This window comes from Prionailurus viverrinus, chromosome C1 (genome assembly GCF_022837055.1).
Source record: "Prionailurus viverrinus isolate Anna chromosome C1, UM_Priviv_1.0, whole genome shotgun sequence".
NCBI classification, from domain to species: domain Eukaryota; kingdom Metazoa; phylum Chordata; class Mammalia; order Carnivora; family Felidae; genus Prionailurus; species Prionailurus viverrinus.
In genome coordinates, this window is record NC_062568.1 from 189,148,446 (window position 1) to 189,169,492 (window position 21,047).

The window sequence follows — 21,047 nt, forward strand, 5'->3', positions numbered from 1 at the left end:
ATAGGATCCTTTTAATGTCTGTGGGATCTTTCGTTCTTATTATATATGGCAATTTGTGTTTTTAATCTCTTTTTTCCCCTAGTCAGTCTGATTAGATATTTATCAAGGTTATTGAATTTTTTCAAAGAACCAGCTTTTCATTTCATTGATTTTTCTCTATACTTTTTCTGCATTCTATTTCATTGATTTCCATTCTTATCTTTATTATTTCCTTCCTTATGTTACATTTCATTTGCTCTTCTGTTTCTAGCTTCTTAAAGTGGAAGCAAAGATGAATGATTTGAGATCTTTCTTGTTTTCTAATATAGGTGGTTTAATTCTATAAATCTTCCTCTAAGTATGGCTTTAGCTATATCCCATAGATTTTGGCATGTAACATTTTTGTTTTCATTTAGTTCAGAATATCTTCTAATTTCCCGTGTGATTTCTTCTTTGACCCAGGAACTATTTTGAAGTATGTTGTTTTGTTTCCACATATGTAGGATTTTCCCAATAGCTTTCTGTTACAGATTCAAGTATAATTTTGTTATGTTCAGAAAATATAGTTTGTATGATTTTAATTCTTTTAAGTTATTAAGATTTATTTTATGATCCAGAACATGTATTCTGTTGTTATTGATATATATATTATTTGGTCCTCTGTAATGTGTCTTTTTTTTCCCCTCTGGCTACTTTTATTTATTTATTTTAATGTTTGTTTATTTTGAGAGAGAGAGAGAGAGACAAAGCATGAGAAGAGGGAGGGCAGAGAGAAAGGGAGATATAGAATCTGAAGCAGGCTCTAGGCTCTGAGCTGTCAGCACAGAGCCTGGTGCGGGGCCTGAACTCATGAATCCGCTAGATCATGACCTGAGCTGAAGTTGGATGCTTAACCAACTGAGCCACCAGGCGCCCCCTGTCTGGCTACTGTTAAGATTCTCTTTTTGTCACTTCAGCAACTTGATTATATTTCTTGGAATCATTTTCTTTCTATTAATTCTGTGTGGATTTGTGCTCCTTAGATCTGTGGATTTATAGTTTTCATCAAATTTGGAAAATTTTTAGCCCTCATTTCTTCATTTTTTCCCATCCCCTTCCTCCCCAGATCTCTTTTCCTTCTAGAACTCCATATTCATGAATGTTAAATTGCTTGCTATTGTTCCACCATTCATTGATGCTCTGTTCATTTTATTCTGTCTTCTTTCTCTCTGTGCTTCATGTTGGATAGTTTCTAAGGCAGTGTCTTCAAGTTCACTGATCTTTTCTTCTGAAGTTCCCAATCTATTGTTAATCTAATTCAGCATATTTTTACTTTCGGGTGTTATGTTTTAGGCTCTAGATGTTTAAGGTCTTTTTAAAAAATCTTCTTTCTCTTGTCCTCATTTTCCTCTACTTCTTAAAGATGTGGAATGTATTTGTTAAAGGTATTTTAATATCCTTTTCTGCAGGCTCTTTTGTCTCTGTTATTTCTGGGTATGTTTTTATTTAAGTGTTTTCTCCTGGTTAACAAGTTTCTTTACATGCCTGGAGATTTTTTTTATTGCATACTGGACATTGTTAATTTTATATTCTTAGCTGCTATATTTTGCTGTGAAATGTACTTAAATTACCTGGAATCATTTTGATCCTCTTAGGGACTGCTTTTATGCCTTGTTATGAGGGTCTAGAGCAGCCTTTATTCTAGGACAAATTTAGCTCCCACTACTATGGCAATACCCTTTGAGGATCTAATTCCTTATGTATTACAATGGCTTTCTACTCTGACTGATGTGAACACAAATTATTTCCAGTCCTGTGTGAACTCTGGGAATTATTCTGCTTACTCTTTTACAGTAGTCCTGAATAGTTTCCTCTCACGCATGTACAAATCTCTGCTCAGCCAAAGACTCCAGGGAGGCCTGTCTATAGATAGATCTGTGGAGTATGTCCTGTCCCTCCTCTTCTCTCTCTCTGTACAGCACCATTCTCCCTGGCGCTCTATGCCACAAGTTCTACCCACTTGGCCCCCTGGATCTCTGATCTCAGTCTCCTCAACTCAGTGAGCTCTGTTTGGGCTCCCCATCTTTATACTACTTCCTGGAAACCACCTTCAGGCAGTAAGCTGGTACAATCAAAGGGCTCACTTTGTTTCTCTTTTTTCAGAGAGCATAGGCCTGCATTGTTTATCAATCAGTGTCTGAAAAACATTGCTTTATGTATTTTGCCCAGTTGTTTAGTTGTTTAAGGCAGGAAGGTAAATCTGATCCCTGTTTTTTCCAATTTTTAGTGAAGGTCTCTAACATCTTTTCTAGGGACCTTACATGTTGATAGTAGGTTTTTTGTTTGTTTTTTTTTTTAAGGAAACTTGGGTCACTTCAGACATGGCTTTTGAATAGTTGAAAAGTAGATCTATATTTAAAGTAATAGTCAGGGCGCCTGGGTGGCTCAGTCAGTTGGGCAGCCAACTACAGCTCAGGTCATGATCTCGCAGTCTGTGAGTTTGAGCCCCACATCGGGCTCTGTGCTGACAGCTCAGAGCCTGGAGCCTGCTTCCGATTCTGTGTCTCCCTCTCTCTGCCCTTTCCCTGCTTGCTCTCTGTCTCTCTCTCTCTCTCAAAAATAATAAAACACTAAAATAAATAAATAAATAAATAAACAAATAAATAAATAGTCATACATCTAGATAAATCAAAAATAGGGTTTAGGAGATCTAAAGACTGATTCATTGTTATTAGGATGGCAGGAGATCAAAAAGGAATTTCAAAATAGGGCTAACTCTACCCAGATGGTGATTTACTGAGGTGCCATGGTTGTTCAGGGCTGTATCCAGTTACTGAGTCTTGGCTTACAAGGGTTTTAACTACCCTACCACCTATTTAAATTCTTTCTTTGCTAATGTTTAGTTTATGCCTCACCCCAATATTCAAACAAGAAAGAAACACTCAGAACCACTGAGATAAAGATCAAAACCATAGTGAGACAATTGAAGCAAATTCTAAGTGTTTGAAGTGTGGAATCTCCACCCACTACTGACTGTCTGACCTCAGAATTGATATTTCTGTCCATCCTTGCGGGCCACATTAAAGTGAGGCCAATGACAACAGTATATCCTTAGGCTAAGGGCAATAAATCAACCTCAACTGTTAACTGTGTGAGAGAGACAGAGAGAGAGAATATGTACAAATATGCATGTGCACATATTTAGCATTTGATTTGCGCCAGGCAGCTCATTTAATCTTCATAATAACCCTATGGATTTGGCTTTTAGGTATTACATATTAGGTATTCAGTGAAAAGGCTGAGATTCAGAGATACCAAATGACTTGTGCAAGTTCACGATGCCATACTGCATTACCCTCAGTGGCACCATAATTCTGTTGTCAGTAGACCATAAACACAACCTGGAACCATTCATCTTGCAAGTCTGTACTCTGGGCCACAAGAGGTATTATAAGACAGAATTGGATAATCACAGTGACTTTCATTAGAAAAACAATTCAAAGTTCATAATTTAAACACAGTGGATCAAAACAATAAGGCAGTGAGGGCAGTACATGATTTTTTTTTAAGATTTATTTATTTTGAGGGAGAGAGAGAGAGAGAGAGAGAGAGAGCGCGAGCACAAAGCAGGGGAGGGGCAGAGAGAGAGGGAGAGAAAGAATCCTAAGCAGGCTCCTGCGCTATCAGCCGAATCCAACAGCAGGGCTTGATCTCATGAGATCATGACCTGAGCCAAAATCAAGAGCCAGACACTTAAGCAACTGAACCACCCAGGCGCCCCCAAGGACAGTACATTATTATCTATATAGGCCAATTTAACTGAAAAAGACTGGTATACTTCCAATACCTCAAAGACCAATATTTTAGTTTGAGGTTGTAGTTACTAGCAAAGCCCAACAGTGTTTGCAATTTTGTCTTTTAAACTTATGATCATCATAAAGAACCTTCACATTTGAGATTGCTACCATGGAATGTTTTTTCTGTGGTTGCTTTCCCACTGTGCCATGTTGTATAAAACTCTACATCGAAGTCATAATTTTATCTACTTTGCTAGCAATTTCCTTGACATAGTTCATCACGATGAAGCTACCTCAAGTTCCTGCTCTAATTGTTTTTTCTACCTATGCCCTGTCTAGTGTTGGTAGACTGGCTATATTTCAAGACTTTGCTATTCAATAGTAGGCTCAATAAATACTTGTTAATTTAGCAATGCTAGTTAATCTATTATTCATTCTATTTCTGGTAAAACCTTGATTATAACTACTTAAAAATCCATATGTAAAGTCCCTGATGATAACCCCAAGTTTCTTCCATAAAGACATAAAAGCCTATACTTTGGCTTGTGGTTAATTGGATATTAGTGCCTTACTTTCGAAGTCTACAGCAGTTTTTAAAATTCTGTTTTTGAATTTGTCAATGAACATGCTATCCTTCGTATACAAGATTCTGGTGCATCATGAGTACTCTTTTGCTTTTTTTTTTTTTTTTTAGTTTATTCATTTTGAGAGAGGGGTGGGGGCAGAGAGAGAGAGAGAGGGAGAGAGAGAGAGAGAGAGATTACCCTAAGCAGGCTCTGCACTGTCAGCATAGAGCCTGATGCAGGGCTCAAACTCACAAACCACAAGACCATGACCTGAGCCAAAACCAAGAGTTGGATGCTTAACCAACTAAGCTGCCCAAATGCCCCTCAAGTTTTGGCTTCTACTATTAGAGATAAGTTGTACTGAACCAGAGCATTTGCCATTTATCTAGGTAGGGTCTAGGCAGGGTACCTATATCTGAGTAGTATTAGTGAGGTTTTATCCAGTGTGAAATGTGCTTACCTCTTAAAAGATTAAAGGTATAACTCTATCAGGCAATCAACCATTGTGCTTTTTATATACAAAATGAAGAGTCAGGATTCACATCTTGTTTTTTTCTTTCTCTTCACCAAAATTTAAGGTGAAGCTAGCAGTCATTCAATAGAATAGAGATGATGTTAGTGTTTGTGTGTATGTATATAGTAACACCTTGACTATTAAGTGGCCATATAAGTAATAGTTATGAGGAGGACCCTTTCTGGTATTGTATCTTCTGACTGTAATAAATGCACGTTAGTTCTAATAGGTTTTTGATATATTCCTTAGGATTTTCTACAAACACAATTATGTCATCTGCAAATAAAGACAGTTTTACTTCTTCCTTTCCAAGCCTTATGCCAGTTTTGCCCTGCCTTATCTAGAACCCCCAGAATAATATTGAATTGTCATTCCCAATTTTAGAGAGGAAGCATTTGGTCTTTCACTAAATACACATGTTGTTCGCTATAGGTTTTTGTTACATGTCCTTTGACACATTGAGGAAGTTTTTCTATTCCTAGTTTGCTGAGAGCCTCTAAGATTGGGTATTGAATTTTGTCAAGCGTTTTTTACTTCATCTATAGCGAAGATCAAGTGACTATTTCTTTATTCTGTTAATACAGTGATTTGCATTGACTGATTTTCAAATGTTAAATGTTTTCATAATATAACAAAGAAGTGGAGATAGTCTACTACATATTCTGTGCATTTGTTGGATTTCTGGCAAATTGTAAGGTAGTTTAAAATCTCTGGGCTTATTCCCTAGTCGTCCCTCAATTACAAAGCTATGTGTTAAAGACATAATAATCAACAATAATACACCTTTTTGGGGAGAACAGTGATTATTTGAAGTCTTCCCAATTTGTGATTTAAATATATTTTAGTGAAATCTGAACTAGTGCAAGGAGAATATAGTATTTACACTGGCTTTCTGACCATTTACTTCTCCCTTAGTTCACAGAAAAATAATCTTGATTCTTTTGAGATCTTCTTTTTTAAATAAATGAATATACTAGGTAATGAAACTAACAGGTAATACATAATTGTTGAGAATTAATTCGCTGTATATTTAGAAGTTATTTTGGAGTGAAAATCGTAATAAGCAGAGTTTCCAGGTGAAGAAAAGCTTGGTTGTTCATCTAGTGATAAAGAAAAGGAAGACCCCCCAGACTTGGTGCCTTGATTTATCATGCTTGCTGTTCAACTATGACCATAATATAATGTTCATTCTCTTTACAGGAAGGCATTTTTATTGTTTGTTACTAGGTATTACTGGGCCTGTTTTGTTATAGCGACTGCTATTTTGGTAAAGAAGGCATTTAAATATAGTAAGAGTGATTCATCCCCCCCCCTCCCCCCCCACTGCCACTTCAGTTCTACAAATGGAAACAGCACTGAAGGGGACATCAGCTGATTTAGTCTTCCATTGAGGTTCTATTTGCAGAGCCCACAATTGCTAAAGGCTCAGTCTGCCCGCTACCTCAACAGACCTTTTATACAAATGAAATTGAATCGAGCAGACAAGTGAATCGGTGTGTCTGGAACATGGGCCTGCAATCTCATTGCCCTTCTCATGTGCATAGCTGCATTTCCCAGGCCTCTCTGCACACACACCGTGCGTGGGGTCAAACCCAATCAGGTGCTCTCATCATCTCTTTTACAGGATGGGCCTCTTCAGCTTCGAGAAGCAGCATGACCTGTTCCATTCAGCTGCTCTCAAGCCCATTCTTTAGCTTCTTCTCTTATGTTCCTGTGGAGCGAGGCTCTGGGCTTGTCCCGCACATGCTCCCTAAGAGAGTCATTCACAGAGCCAGTCTGCTCTCTAAGGGGAAGCAGTGAGCCAGTGAGGAAAGAGATGACGGGTTGCACCAACCAGAGGGGATGAGTGAGGCATATTAAGAATTATATCAGTGCAGTAATCTCACAGGGTCTTGACTTGAGCTGGTATGTTTTTCCTGGAAATTCCAGTTGATTCCTGGCATTCATTTTTTCTATTTAAAGGACTGGGACAGGTTTGATTCTCTCCAAACCACAGAAACAATTAAACAGCAGAGGCAATTAAGAGCCTTATTGACCGGCACCATACAGAGCTACTAAATATGCAACAGACAGACCTTCCAGGGGAAATACATGAGGCTGTTATACTAATGACTTTCCCTTTGGGTATTCTCTCAAAATATTTTTATTTAGTTTGCATGTGAGAGATAATATAAAGTCATAAGGATAGTTTACTATGGAGATTATGTGGTAGAAACCAATCGTATTGTAAGTATATGACATTCTGTTAACAGAATTCTGTTACTCATTTATGTGGGTAAACTTCTGACTATTAGTGATCAGTTCCGTTCAAGAAATGCATATTATGAGTCATCTACCCACTGGTGATGGATGAATGTTACTCCATTCTGGGTGGCCAAAAAGCTGAGAAAAGCTGTATATGAACCAAGCATGGAGAGAGGATAGAATTAGGAGAGTACAGACTTCTGTGCTAATCAGTGATAGATGGGTTGGATCTAGAAATGACTGGTCTGAGGTGGCCAATTACATTTATCTATAGGGAAAGGAACTCTAGTTTATTTCATAATAATCAAGTTTTTCTTACTATAAAAGTAATATGAAAAAAGTAATATGTTTTCATTATAGAATACTCAGCAGGAAAAAAGTGCACAAAGACAAGAAAAAACCATTGCTATCCTACCACCCCAAAGTAATGCTGTTAACATTTTGTTTTAGATCCTTCTACTTTTTATGAATACACATATATTTTTTTACCAAAAAATATCTTACCATATATGTTCTTTCATAAATTACTTTTACCATCTTATTGTGAACATTTTTGTTTCATTGGAGTATTCTATTATATAAAGGTACAGTTACTAATCCCCTTCTGATGAGATTTTAAGTGTTTTATCTTTCCTCTCATGATGATCATCCAGGTAGCTAAATCTTTGTGAACACCCATGAATATGTTTTTTATGTTTATTTATTTATTTTGAGAGAGCACAAGCAGGAGAGGGGCAGAGAGAGAGGGAGAAGGAGAATCCCAAGCAGGCTCCATGCTGTCAGCATAGAGCCCAACATGGGGCTCAACCCCACAAACCGTGAGATCATGACCTGAGCCAAAACCAAGAGTCAGATGCTTAACCAACTGAGCCACCCAAGTGCCCCAACATCCATGAATATTTTCAAGAGAAATTCATAAACATCTAATTAATGGGTCAAAAGTTGTATAAAATACAATGGTTCTTGATGCATATTTTAAAAATTTCCCCCAATTTATGCATCTGTCAACAGTGAGTGTGTGAAAAAAGTCTGACCTTTAAGTTGCACATAATTGAACAGTATCAAACTATTTGTATTTACCTACTTGTATATACTTGCACTCTGAAGAAGTCATCAAAGTTGATATAGTTTTCATTAAAAAAAATTAAGTAGTTTTCATTGCTTTAAGTATTCAGCTAATGTCCTACCACAGTAGGTGGGAGACAAGGAAAGAGATGAATTCCTGAAAATCTAGTTGTTCTCAGGTGCCTTTAAGCCCGAGGATGGTAATAAAGAAGACTGGAATTTTATCTTTTTTGTCCTAGGTCCTCGATAAAAGGGGGTACTCCTTAAAAACAAGAAGGATCTCTAATCTTAAGGGTGCCTTGCTGGCTCAATTGGTAGTGAATGTGACTCTTGATCTTGGGGTTGTAAATTGGAGCCCCATGTTGGGTGTAGAGATTACTTAAAAATAAAAATCTTTAAAAAGAGAGAAGGTAAAAAAAAAAGAGAGAGAGAAGGATCTCTAATCTCAAGAGCTTACTATCTTGTTAGGAGAGAGGACCTATGTGTACAAACATCATGCAAATAACAAATTCACATAATTCAAATGGTTATTTTCTTTTTGGTTAACATTTTAAATATGTTATCCCTTTTGCTTACAAACAGAATCTGACAGAATGTGACCAACTTGATTCCCTCCCTCCCCTCTTTAAAAGTCATCTGTTGTTGGGGCACCTGGGTGGCACAGTTAGTTAAGCATCCAGCTTCAGCTCAGGTCATGATCTCAGGTTTGTGAGTTCGAGCTCCACCTCAGGCTCTGTGCTGACAGCTCAGAGCCTGGAGCCTGCTTTGGATTCTGTGTCTCCTTCTCTCTCTGCCCCTCCCATCTCTCTCTTTTTCTCTCAAAAATAAACATTTTAAAAATTTGATAAATAAAAATAAAAGTCATATGTTGGCTTCCCATCATGCTTAATCTAGGAACTTTCATTGCTGGTAGTGGTAGCCTAGATAATTAGGACCAATGAGGAGAATTAGAAAAGTTGAGAGAAATATTCTTGTTATTTTTTCTTAAATGTATCAAAGAGCTAACAAAATAGTAAGATAGTACTGCACTGTAATCTAAGGTAAAGCAAGAACCTAGAAGGCAAGGTCACCACTCGAAGCCCCTTTTTCTCTGAAGGCATTTGCTAGTCTGGAAGAAATACTTGTGAAATAAAACTGAGTTTTTGGTAGCCTTATAGAGCAAGGGAAGCAGGAATCAAAACCTAACATTTAACCTAGGTAAGAAATCTAATAAACCCTCCCCTTCTCTTAAGCTGGGAATGTAAAGAGTTACACCTTCAGAATGACAGTAACCTGGAAGTAAACCATCCCTGGAGAAGTTCAAATTTGTGTCACTTAGGTGGTCCATGGAACTGCAGACTTTTAACTTAGCCCAGAATGGTTCCATACTAGTAGTGTCTTGGGGTGCCTGACAGAAACAAAGGAAAATCCTTTCTAAAGGATGGTGCCATTATCCTAGGACTCAAGTTAATTTTAAAATAATTTTTTCAAGTATAATAACCAGCAATCAAAGATAATAAAAAATAACAAGATACCCTGAGTAATAGCCAACAGAAATAACAGACAACACAAGATCCCACAAAACTTCAGATATTGCAATTATGAGACCAACTATAAAACAGTTTTGCTGACTATACTTAAAGACATTGTTAATTTTTTTAGTATTTATTTTGTGTGTGAGGAGGGGAGGGGCAGAGAGAAGGAGAGAGAGAATCCCAAGCAGGCTCCATGCTGTCAGCATAGAGCCCAACATGGGGCTCGACCCCACAAACCATGAGATCATGACCTGAGCCAGAATCAAGAGTCAGATGTTTACCCAACTGAGCCACCCAGGCGCCACTAAAGAGATTTTTTTAATAAGCTTGAAAATATCTGCAGGAACAGAAATCTATAAAAAGCATTTTAACAGATTTGAAAAAGAACTAAATAGAGCTTCTAAAACTGAAAACTACAATAGCCCAAATTAAGAACTCAGTGAACATATTTATTAGCAGATTATACACAGCTGAGGAGAGAACTGAATGATCTGAGGAAATTATCCAGAATGCAGCAGAGAAGATAAAATGATAGAACATATACAAGATAGGATATTTGAAGAGGTAATGGCTGAGAGTGCCAAACTGCTGAGTTCTAAATTGCTTCTTCACACTTTCTGAGGCTCTCATTAAAAGCATGTTAGGTCTTCTTATTCTATCCTTCATGTCTCTTATCCTATCTTGAGATAGGATTTCTAGAGATAAAAGGTGTTACTTCAAAAGAATAAACATTTTCATTTATCAGAAAGATATAAGAATTTTAAAATTATATGCACCCAATAAAATGGTCTCAAAATGCATAAAGCAAAAAATTTGCAGAACTCTGAGGACAAAGATAATTTTATAGTCAAGATATCTTGTTTACTTTCTCTTGTATATGCTATAACAAGCAGGAAAAAAATAATACATAAGATTTGAATAACAACAAATTTCACTGGTGGACATAATATAGAACACTAAACCTAACAACAGCAGAATACATAATCTTTTCAAACACACATGGAAAATTTATAAAAATTGACCTTGTACCAGACCATAGAGCTAGTCTCAACAAATTCTACAGGATTAAAATCACACATAATTATGCTCTCTGACGACAGTATAATTATACTAATAAGATAAAAGTGACTGGAAACATACACTGTGCCATAAACATTTAGAAATCAAGCAGTATACTTCTATGTAAATCATGGGTCAAAGAACAAATCATAGTAGACATCAGAAAATGTTAACTGAATAATGAAAAATATTATACATAAGAACTCCTGGGGTATAACTAAAGCTGAATTAGAATTTTATAGCTTTAAACTCATCCATCTCAAGAGGTTAGAGGAAAAACAACAAACTAAACCTGAAGAAAATAGAAGGAAGGAAATCAGAAAGACAAGAATAGAAATGAATGAAATAGAAGATATTCACAGAGAATTGGCAAAGCCAAAGTTGACTCTTTATGAAGACTAGTAAGATTATAAATCCTTATAAAGACTGATCAAGAAAAAAATACACGAATAACCAAAACCAAGAATGAAACAGAAGACACTTCTGTAGATCCTACAGATATTAAAAAGCATACATTTAGGGGCCCCTGGATAGCTCAGTCAATTAAGCGTCTGACTCTTCATTTCGGCTCAGGTCATGACCTCATGGTTCATGGGTTCGAGCCCCGAATTGGACTCTGCACAGATAGCATGGAGCCTGCTTGGGATTCTCTCCCTCTCTGCTCCTCCCTTGCTCACATGTGCTTTCTCTCTCCTCTCTTTCTCGAAATAAGCATTTAAAAAATACATTTATAAAAGAATGAACTCCAATTTCTTATTTTGTGTGTGTACAGTCCTATGTTATCTAATCCCTGCATTCCTCTCATTTTATGCCAATTGCTCTCTTGTCTACTATGCAGTTGTCAAACACGGCCAAGTTTGTTTCTATCTTAGAGACTTAACCAGTCACTTTTTCTAGGATCCAATGACTGTCTTCTTGTAATTTGAGCTCAATTTTAATTATAACATCCTCAGAAAGACCTTTCCTTATCATCAGTCTAAAGTAACCACCAGTCATTCTCTGTCACATTTCCCAATTTTAATTCCCTAAACAGCACATAACACTACCTGATCTTTTAATTGTTTGCTTTTTGCCCAAATATAAAACACATGAAAGTAGGAATTTATCTTGCTCACCACTCTGTCCCAGAGTGCACACAGTAGGTGCTCAGTAAATATTTGTTGATTGAAATACCATCTCCTGATTCAGTTATGGAAAGGGAGACTGGAGAAATAAGGTAAAAAATAGAAACAAAATGAAGAAAAACTCAAACTAAAAACCTATTGCATGCAAAAATATAGCATAAAAAAGGAAAGAAGAGACAAAAATGTGCACAATGGATTGAAAGAGAAGAAAATATATAGTACTGTTGTGTTTCAAAAAATTCTTAATTGGAGAAAGGAACTAACTTTATTGAGCTCCTTCTTTGGAGGAGGCCTAATTTCCAGATGATGTTGTTTCTTGAAAGGTTTCAGTCCTACTTAGAGCTACGACCAAAGTAATTTTCCTTGTTTTCAACCACTTTCTAGGAAGAAAAGGGAGCAAGTTTTTGTTTTTGTGGAATAATACTTGCCCAGGACTCCTGGTACTGCCGTTCAGTGAGACAGATTACTAGAAAAACTCATTCTGGAGGGAAATCATGAGTTTCAGGGTTTTTTTTTTTTAAGTTTATTTATTTATTTTGAGAGAGAGACAGTGCAAGTGAGGGAGGGGCAGAGAGGGAGGGAGGGGGAGTGAGAGGAAGAGAGAGAGAGAGAGAATTCCCAAGCAGGCTCTGCACTGCCAGCACAGAGCCTGACGCAAGCCTCGAACTCATGAATTATGAGATCATGACCTGAGCCGAAACCAAGAATCAGACATTTTAATGAACTGAGCCACCCAGGCACTCCAGAGTTTTGTTTCTAACAGGTTAAGAGTTAGAGGCTTTTAAACATCAAGAAGAGATGTTGACTAGACAATGGGATACATCAACCTAGAACTCAGAGGAGAGGTCTGAGCTGGAGGTCTAAATCTTTGATATACAGGTGGTAATTGAAGCCATGGGCGTGGATGTGCACGTCTAGAGAGAGAGAATAGAGTATGAAAAAATGAAGTTCTAGGGATGAACCTTGAGAAGCTCCAACATTAAATGGTCAGGTGTTGGGAGACAAACCATTGAAAGAGATTGAGAAGGAATGGCCAGGAGACCATAGTTTCATGAAAGCCAACATGGGACACCTTATCAAAGAAAGAGGATAGTCCACAGTGTTGAATGCTGCTGAGGTGTCAAGGAAAATAAGGAATGAAGTTGGTTTTTTGATTCGTGACAGTAAAGCCTTTGACCTCAGTGGAAGTAATGTCAGCAGAGTGGTAGTAGAATCTGAATCAGTCTTAGTTATGCAATTACAGTGCCCTTGCATACAGTAGACACTTGATACATTTTTTAATTTGTTTTAGTGTGAAGTGTTTAGTTGTACAAAACAATGCATAATATATATGTGTAGAATTTAAAGACTATAGCGTGAACAACATTTACTGATTGTCCAATAGAGCTTTAGAAGACCCTTCTCTGGTTGCATCTACCTTCTTCCTCCATCCAGAAGTATCATTCGACCAACCATTGTAATAAGTATCCCATGCTTTTCTCTAATGGCTTTACCACGGATGAATGATTTCCTAAACAATATACTGTTATTTTTACAATGTCATTTTAGTTTTGACGGCTTTTGAATTCTGTGTAAATGGAATCCTACTGTATCCATTCTTCTGGGTCTCACTTCTGTTGTTCAACATTATGCTTTACAGATTTGTCTGTAGTGATGCATGAGACTGTACATCATTCATTTTTACAGATGTATACTATTCTATTGACTACACCACAATTTATTTTTACATGCTGCTTTTGATGGAAATTTCCAGTTTTTTTGCAATACCAAGCAAATACGGCCATGAACATCATAATCCATGCCACCTTATGAACTTATATGTAAGAGCTTTTCTTGGATGGGTGTATACATACAAATAGAATTTCTGGGGCATGGGTGATAGGTCTGCTCAACTTTGTTGTGAAGTACAAACTGTTCTCTGAAGTGGTTGTATGAAGTTACACTCCTGCCCTCTCTTGGGAGAGTTACCATTGCTCCAGATCCTTCCTAGTGTTTGATATTGGCAAACTCTAAGATCACTCAGTATTATGGGTATGAAACTTTATCTTATGATGGTTCTAATCTGCATTTTTCCTGACCATTAATAAGGTGGGAAAATTTGGATGGTTCTGGGCCATGAACTATTTCACAAAAGAGGAAATCCAATTCAAGACTGTTCATTTTTCGCTGTTGTATCTTTTTCTTATTAATTCATAGATAATTTTTAATACTTTGGATACAAATTCTTTTTTGGTTATGTCTGTTGAAAATATTATCTTCAGTAGAAGGCTTGAATTTCACTTTCTTTATGATTTCCTTAATTAATAGAAGTATTTAATTTTAACATAGTCAAATTTATCAGTCTTGTTTAAAAATCGTTTCCTACTCTGAAGTCATTATGGTTTTCTCCCACATTTTCTTCTACAAGTCTTATATTTTTGCCTTTTCCACTTAAATATTTAATTAACTAAAATTAATCTCAGGGGTTGGTATGAGGTGGGGAATCAGTTTGGGGTGTTTTTTTTTTTTTTCATATAGACACCAGCACTATTTAATGACCTGTCCACCCCTTCTGTATTGACTTGATATACTCATCTGTCATATAATAAGTGTTCACAAATGTATGGATTTGTTTGGGGGATCTCTATTTGGTTTCATTCAGTGGTATGCTGGTAAATGTTTCACAACCAGCTCTGCTCTCTCCTCCCCGATACATACAAAAAGCCCTGATTTGTAGCATTTCTTGATTTTTGTGGTCTAAATACTCCCACTGGTCATAGTGGGAGAACCCACATAATGTCACAGAATGCAAAAGTTGGGAAGAGATGCTAGCAATTGGTTCCCAAGAACAATTTATCCCAGGGCTAATATACTTTTTAAAGAAATTTTTAAATGTTTATTTTTGAGAGAGAGAGAGAGAGAGAGAGAGAGAGCAGAGGAGGGGCAGAGAGAGAGAGAGGGAGAGAGAATCCCAAGCAAGCTCTGTGCTGTGAGCGCAGAGCCCGATGTGGGGCTTGTCTCACAAATGGCAAGATCGTGACCTGAGCTAAAACCAAGAGTTGGATGCTTAACTGACTGAGCCAACCAGACGCCCCTCATACTTTTTACATTACTGTACCTTGATAGCTGGTGAGGCAGTTCTCCCCAGATTGTCCTTCCCTTCAAGCGTGATGTGCCTATTCTTGGTCTTTTGCACTTTTCATGGAAATTCTGAAATCAGCTTGTCAAGTTTATTTTTTTTTAACTTACTAGGATGTATATTGGAATTACACTTAATCTATGGGCTGATTTGGGAATAAATGAAATTCACATAATACAGAGATTTCCAAGTCATGAACATAGTATACGTCTCCATTTGTTTCGGTCTTTTTAAGTGTCTTTCAGTGAATTTTTATAATTTTCTCCCGTAAGTGTCTTGTATACCTTTTGTTAGGTCTATTCCTGAGTGCTTTATATTTTTTGGTGCTGATATAAACTGTTTATCTTTTCAAATTTCATTTATAACTCTTTGTTGCTAGGATATAGAAATGTAATTTATTTTTATATATTAACTTTACAGTCCAAAAATTTTTGCAAACTCTTATTCATTCTATTTAACTGTAGATTCGGTTGGATTTTCCATATACACAATCATGCAATCTATAAATGATGGAAGTTTTGTTTCTTCTTCGTATGAGTATTTTTACTCATACATTTGAATTCTTTTTCTGCCAGAACAGGGTGGCTGGGACAGCCAGTACAACATTAATAAAGTGATAGCAGGCATCCAGTCAGCTTTCACCATAAAGCATGGTATCTCAGTGCATACCTGTGCAGTTAAAAGCATATTGAGGATTAAACTGAGAGGTGTGGATTAGAAAAGCTATAGCTGCTTTGAAGAAGCAAGGGCTTTGTTGTTTCAGGAAGGTTCTTGATGGACATCCTGATATCCGGACTGAAAAGACTTTGCCCAAATAAGAAAGGCATGCCAGGACAAGAGGAGGAGAAGAGCAAGAACAAAGGTAGAAATGAGCTTGGAGTACAGGTGGCAGAATAGGAGGCTAAGTGATTATAGTTCCTTTTGATGAAATCAGCAAATCCTCTCGGCTTACCCTTTACGATATATTCAGAATCAGACCCCTTCTTACTACTTGTATCGAGACAGCCTATTGCCAAGTACCGTTATCTCCTGCCAGATCTCTGCAAAAGCCTCCTGGCAGCTCTCCGCTTCAGCCCTTGCCCCTCTACCGTCTGTTCTCCATGCAGCAACCAGAGCGATACTTGGAAAATGTAGCTTAGACCATGTCACTCCTTTACTGCCAGCCGCTAATTGCTTCCCAGTTTTTTTGGAGTAAAATCCAAAGTCCCTGCAATGGCCTACAGGGCCATAGATCAGTGCTCTTCAACCTTGACACTACCGCCATTTGGGCCAGATAATTCTTTATGTAGGGGCAGTCCTGTGCATGATAGATGTTCAGCAGCATCCCAGGCCTCTATCCACTGGATACCAGTAGTATCCCAGCCCATGGTTGTGACAACCAAGATATCTCCAGACATTGCCCAATGTCCCTTGGGGGGTAATATTGCCCTCGGTTGAGAACCACTGGCCCGCATGGTTCAGTGTACTCCACTCAGCTTCTTTGATCCTACCTTGGCCACACTGGGGCTTCCCTCTTTTTTTTTTTTAACTTGACTCTTCCTCAAACCTACATGAAGCATGACCTGACCTTAGGGCCTTTGTGGCAATTCTTCTCTTTGCCTGGGACACTCTTCCTCCAGATAACTACATGGCTCACTTCCTCCCTCATTTGTATAGGGTTTCTGCTCAAATGTCCCTAAAAAGGAGGGTCCTTCTGTGACTACCCTGTATAATAACAACATTCCCTCCCACCCCAGGACCCCTGTCCCCTGGATCCCACTTCACGTTTCTCTAAAGCATTTAACACTGCCAGACATTTGTTTTCTGTCTCCCCCAGCTGCAATATACACTCCACAAGGAAAGGGCTGTGTTTTGTTCACTGCTGTATCCCCAGTGCTGAGAATAATCCCAGGTGCATGGTTGATGTTCAGTACTCTGTTGAATGAATGAACGGCGATATCGGGGTAGGCGGGGCCAACGCCCACTGGAGGACACAACTCTCACATTAAACTGCACGAATTCTTTCCTGAAGTTTAACTATTAAGGGACTGAAGGAAAAGTCAGTGGAAGTTATAGATGTAAACAGCATCCTAAACCAGTGGGGCTGGGCACGGTGAATTAGAGAAGTGACATTAGCTTCTAGAGGGAAAACCTGTGAGAACAGAACAGCAGTTCAGCCACATTATGATGAGGGAGCAATCAGAACACAAAAGAACAGAGAGAGGAGAGACCCAACAGGTAGCTGCCAGGCGCAAAGCGCCCTGCCGTAACTTAGGTTTCACTGGGACACGTGCCAGCTGTGCCGCATTTCCTAAAGAAACCCACACCCCGCACGCTGGTCCAGCCTTTCCGAGCCTCCCATTCACGTTGCTATTATAACACCCGCACATGTTGTTCCTCCGTGCGAACAGTCTCCCTCGAAAAACTTGAATCATAGCGATCACTTCTCTTTATGAACAAATCTGCAAAGGCTCTGTGCCTCACTTGAAGGCCAGATGTTAGTTTGGCCTTCAAGTTTCTCTTACTACCCTTCCCACCTTCTTTCCCCTCCTATCCTGAGGAAATGGGTTAGTGTAGGAACACCTGCTATTGACATTTAATTTACATTGACCAGCCCTCTTCCCAAACACTAGGGTGGTCTTTTTCACGTTAGGGAAGAATTTATATATGGACTGGAGGCCTTTCATTTCCAGACAATTTCCCCAGTGCTGTCATTATTTTTTAAAATATAAAGAAAAATAACGTAATGATCCACTGCTGAATCTTTTTTATTCACACAAAGCAGGGGCAGCATCTGACGTTACTCTAGCCTGGATCTTTTCGGTTGGTAATTTGTCTTCTCGATCTTTCCATATCAACGTGTACAATTCTGATGAACTCCTAACTGGTACAGAGTGTTCTGGCGTGTGTGTGTGTGTGTGTGTGTGTGTGTGTGTGTGTGTGTGTGAGAGAGAGAGAGAGAGAGAGAGAGAGAGAGAGAAAGCATGCTAGTGAGAGAGCCTGCATGTTCATGCGCGAGTGAGCACACGAACTCTGGAACCAGACTGTCTGCTCTGCCACCTACTGTGAGACTTTAGACAAGCCTCTTAACCTCTGTGAGCCTCCTCTTCCTCATTTATAAAATGGGTAAGTAGCAATACCTATCTCAGAGCTGTCCCGAAGATTAAATGAGATCGTGCGTGTAAAGCATGAGAAACTGCCCACCACATAGTAAGTGCTCAATAAATATTAGCGGTTACTATTTTCACTGTTATTATTTCTGGTGTTTTTACCATTTCTACTGCAGCACTGCTGATGAATACTTGATTTGTTTCCAGGTTTTGGCTGTGACCAACAGTGCTGTAGTGAACATTCTAGCATATATATCTTAAAATACCTTGGGAATGTATATCCGAGGGTAAATTCCTATAAGCAGAATTGTTGGGTCAAATGGCATGTGCTTTAAAATGTTGATATCTCTTGCCAGATTGCCCTCCAAAAAGGATATTCCAAATATCATTCCCACCAGCAGTATAAGAAATGTATTTACTCACGTTATGTCAGCCTGGGGATTATCAAATTTCTGAATGTTTGCCAGTCTTATAGGTGTTAAATAAAGAGCTATAAATCAATATTTTTGCAGCTCTTTAAATATTAGTCAGGTTAAACATCCTATTAGAGGTTTCTCTCATAATTTTTTTGCAAGTGATGGTGAACTGTTTATTCATATCCTTAGTAGGAAAATAAACAAAGTTAATTTTGTTTTTCTTACTGATTTCTATGAGCCCCCAAGTCTTTATAAATAAAAATGTTGGCAATCAATTTTCAGAAACATAGTTACTGGGGAAAATCAGGTATTACTGAGTTAGTTACATTCATTTACTATTACAAATATTTTAAAGCTTCCTCTTCCACATCACTGCCCCACATATATCCTGAACATTCCCACCTAAAATTTCTTGGGGTCAGTGCTGTGACTTCTCTTCCTGTGTTCTCTCATCTCCCCTAGTCCCCAGCAGCATCTGCTTATTTGCCAAACTCAATGACTGGTAGAGGGGTCTTGCTATAGAAATTTCAAACGAGTGGACTGAGTCACAATCCTAAGACATAAGCCACCCATTGGGCCTTGTAAGCCTTAGAAAACAAGAAAAGGGATCCAGAGGCTAAGCAGGCTCCCTACATATCTCCAAAGGCAGCCATGTTTAAGTCCATTATAGCAAATGGAAAGATTGGCCTGTTTGTGAGGCATTGGCCAGGAAAACTTGGAACCAGTAACTGTAATTGTAGGGCTCTGTGGAACTTTTCTAAATGGGGAGAGTGATGATGATAATGTGACTACAGTGTAGCCCCTCATGGCCCTTGTCAGCTCAGGGTCCAAAATAGGAATGATTGCAGTACCTTTTGTGAGTGCACCTCCTGGTGCCTGTTCCTCACAGCATCCCTTCAAGGGTTGCTGTCTCCATTTTAGAAATGTGGAAACAGTGACTCACTGAGGTACGGCACCTTGTCCTAGGTCACACTGGAAGTGGATGGCTGAGGTGGGTCCATCCCAGGCCTGGGTAGCCCCAAAGCCACTGCACCACACTGCTTTGCTCCCCTGTTCACTTTGTACATATCTGGCAGAATTTTTCATATTTGGCTTTGTGTTATAGCTCCTTAAATCTATGTCTGTCATCCTTACAATACCGTCAAAGCCTTCGAAGGCAGAAACGGTCTTTCTCGCCTCCCTTCAAGCAGCACTAGGGGAGGTGAACTAGACGGGGCAACTTGCCCCAAGAACACCTCGTGGTCAGTATCTGAGTCAGGAGTCGCGGGCTCTGCGGGAACTGACCCAGGCATCTGGTGTCTCCCATCTTGGTGTGCTTTCTAGCTCTGCAAAATACCAAATAGTTCCCAGAACCATTGGAACAGGTATTTAGGAAACAAGGAATGCCTCCAGCCCTGGGTCAGCAGGTGTCTGGATGCTGTGGGCCAATGTGGACAAACCTGCACCACCAGCTTCTGAATGACCAGGACTTGTTCAGATGGAGAAGGAGCACCCTTTCCCTGAGGTTTTCGTTTTCCACCTCTGTTTTATGCTAAGAATATTGTGATGTTTCAGCCCCGATACTTTAAAAAAATACAGACGATTTGGAAAATAAAGAAAAGCAGAAACAAAAAAATAAAAATCAGCTGTGACCATACCACCGTAGGCAACCATTATTAACATTTGGTATGTTTCTTCCCATCTAGCTCTCCATCCAGTAACATGTAATTCACAAAAATGGGATTATATCATGCATGTTACATTCGTAACATGCTTAGCCCCCTTCATTTTGACTGGTTAACAGGAATCTGGTGAAAGCTTTGTTAGAAGAAAGTCCTCATCTTCCTCTTGCCAAGACTTAGCAGGATGGAGGTGGGGTTAAAGCATAATTACACTTACTTAATACCATTTAACAGTCTGTAAAGTACTTCACATCCTAATGAGCAAAAAAACGTAGTCTTGCTCATAGCGCCGAGGCGAGATCAGAGTCTATGTCTGCACGCCAGCCTCAGAATCTTTCCACCGCTGTGTGTTCCAGCTGTCCACCATGCTGCAAACTTTCAGATTTCAGGAGGAGAGAGAGAGAGAAAGCAGGACTATTATAAGTAGAGCTAGATGATGTAATGGCAGGGCCAGATGGGGTATTGTTTTTAATTGCTTTTCTATCTGAGGCATTCTTTTCAAAAATTATTAACTAACTTCTGAATATGTTTTACATGCATAGGGAACAAAACTGTAAAGAAACAAAAGGGTATACAGTGAAAAACAGCCCCCTCCCGCCCTGTCTCCCAGCTGCCAAGGCCCTCGACCACCTAGTTGCCCACTGTGGGGCATCACCGTTAGCAGTTCTTGTGTGTCCTTATCTAAAGCACTCGGAGTTCAAAGGACAGGAGTTCACAGAGGTTATCAAGGGTGAGAAGAATGCTCTTCAGTATTTTCCTTCATCACATCAATATCCTCCGCTGAGGTCATCTGAGTAACCAGGACTCAAAACCTCCAACACAGTCCAAATGGAACCAAAGTTCCTCCTTCCAAAGGCCACTATGGATAATGTCAAGTCAGGGTGAAACCACCACCATGGAAGCCACTGCAAGGGAAGGGAGC

The 21,047-nt window shown here is 38.8% G+C and overlaps 1 protein-coding gene across 1 annotated transcript in view; it reads left to right on the forward strand.

The window, feature by feature from the left end:
* The window catches only part of PHC2 (polyhomeotic homolog 2), a 116,334-nt gene that overhangs the window by 16,870 nt on the left and 78,417 nt on the right, over window positions 1–21,047 (forward strand). The window lies entirely within an intron of this gene.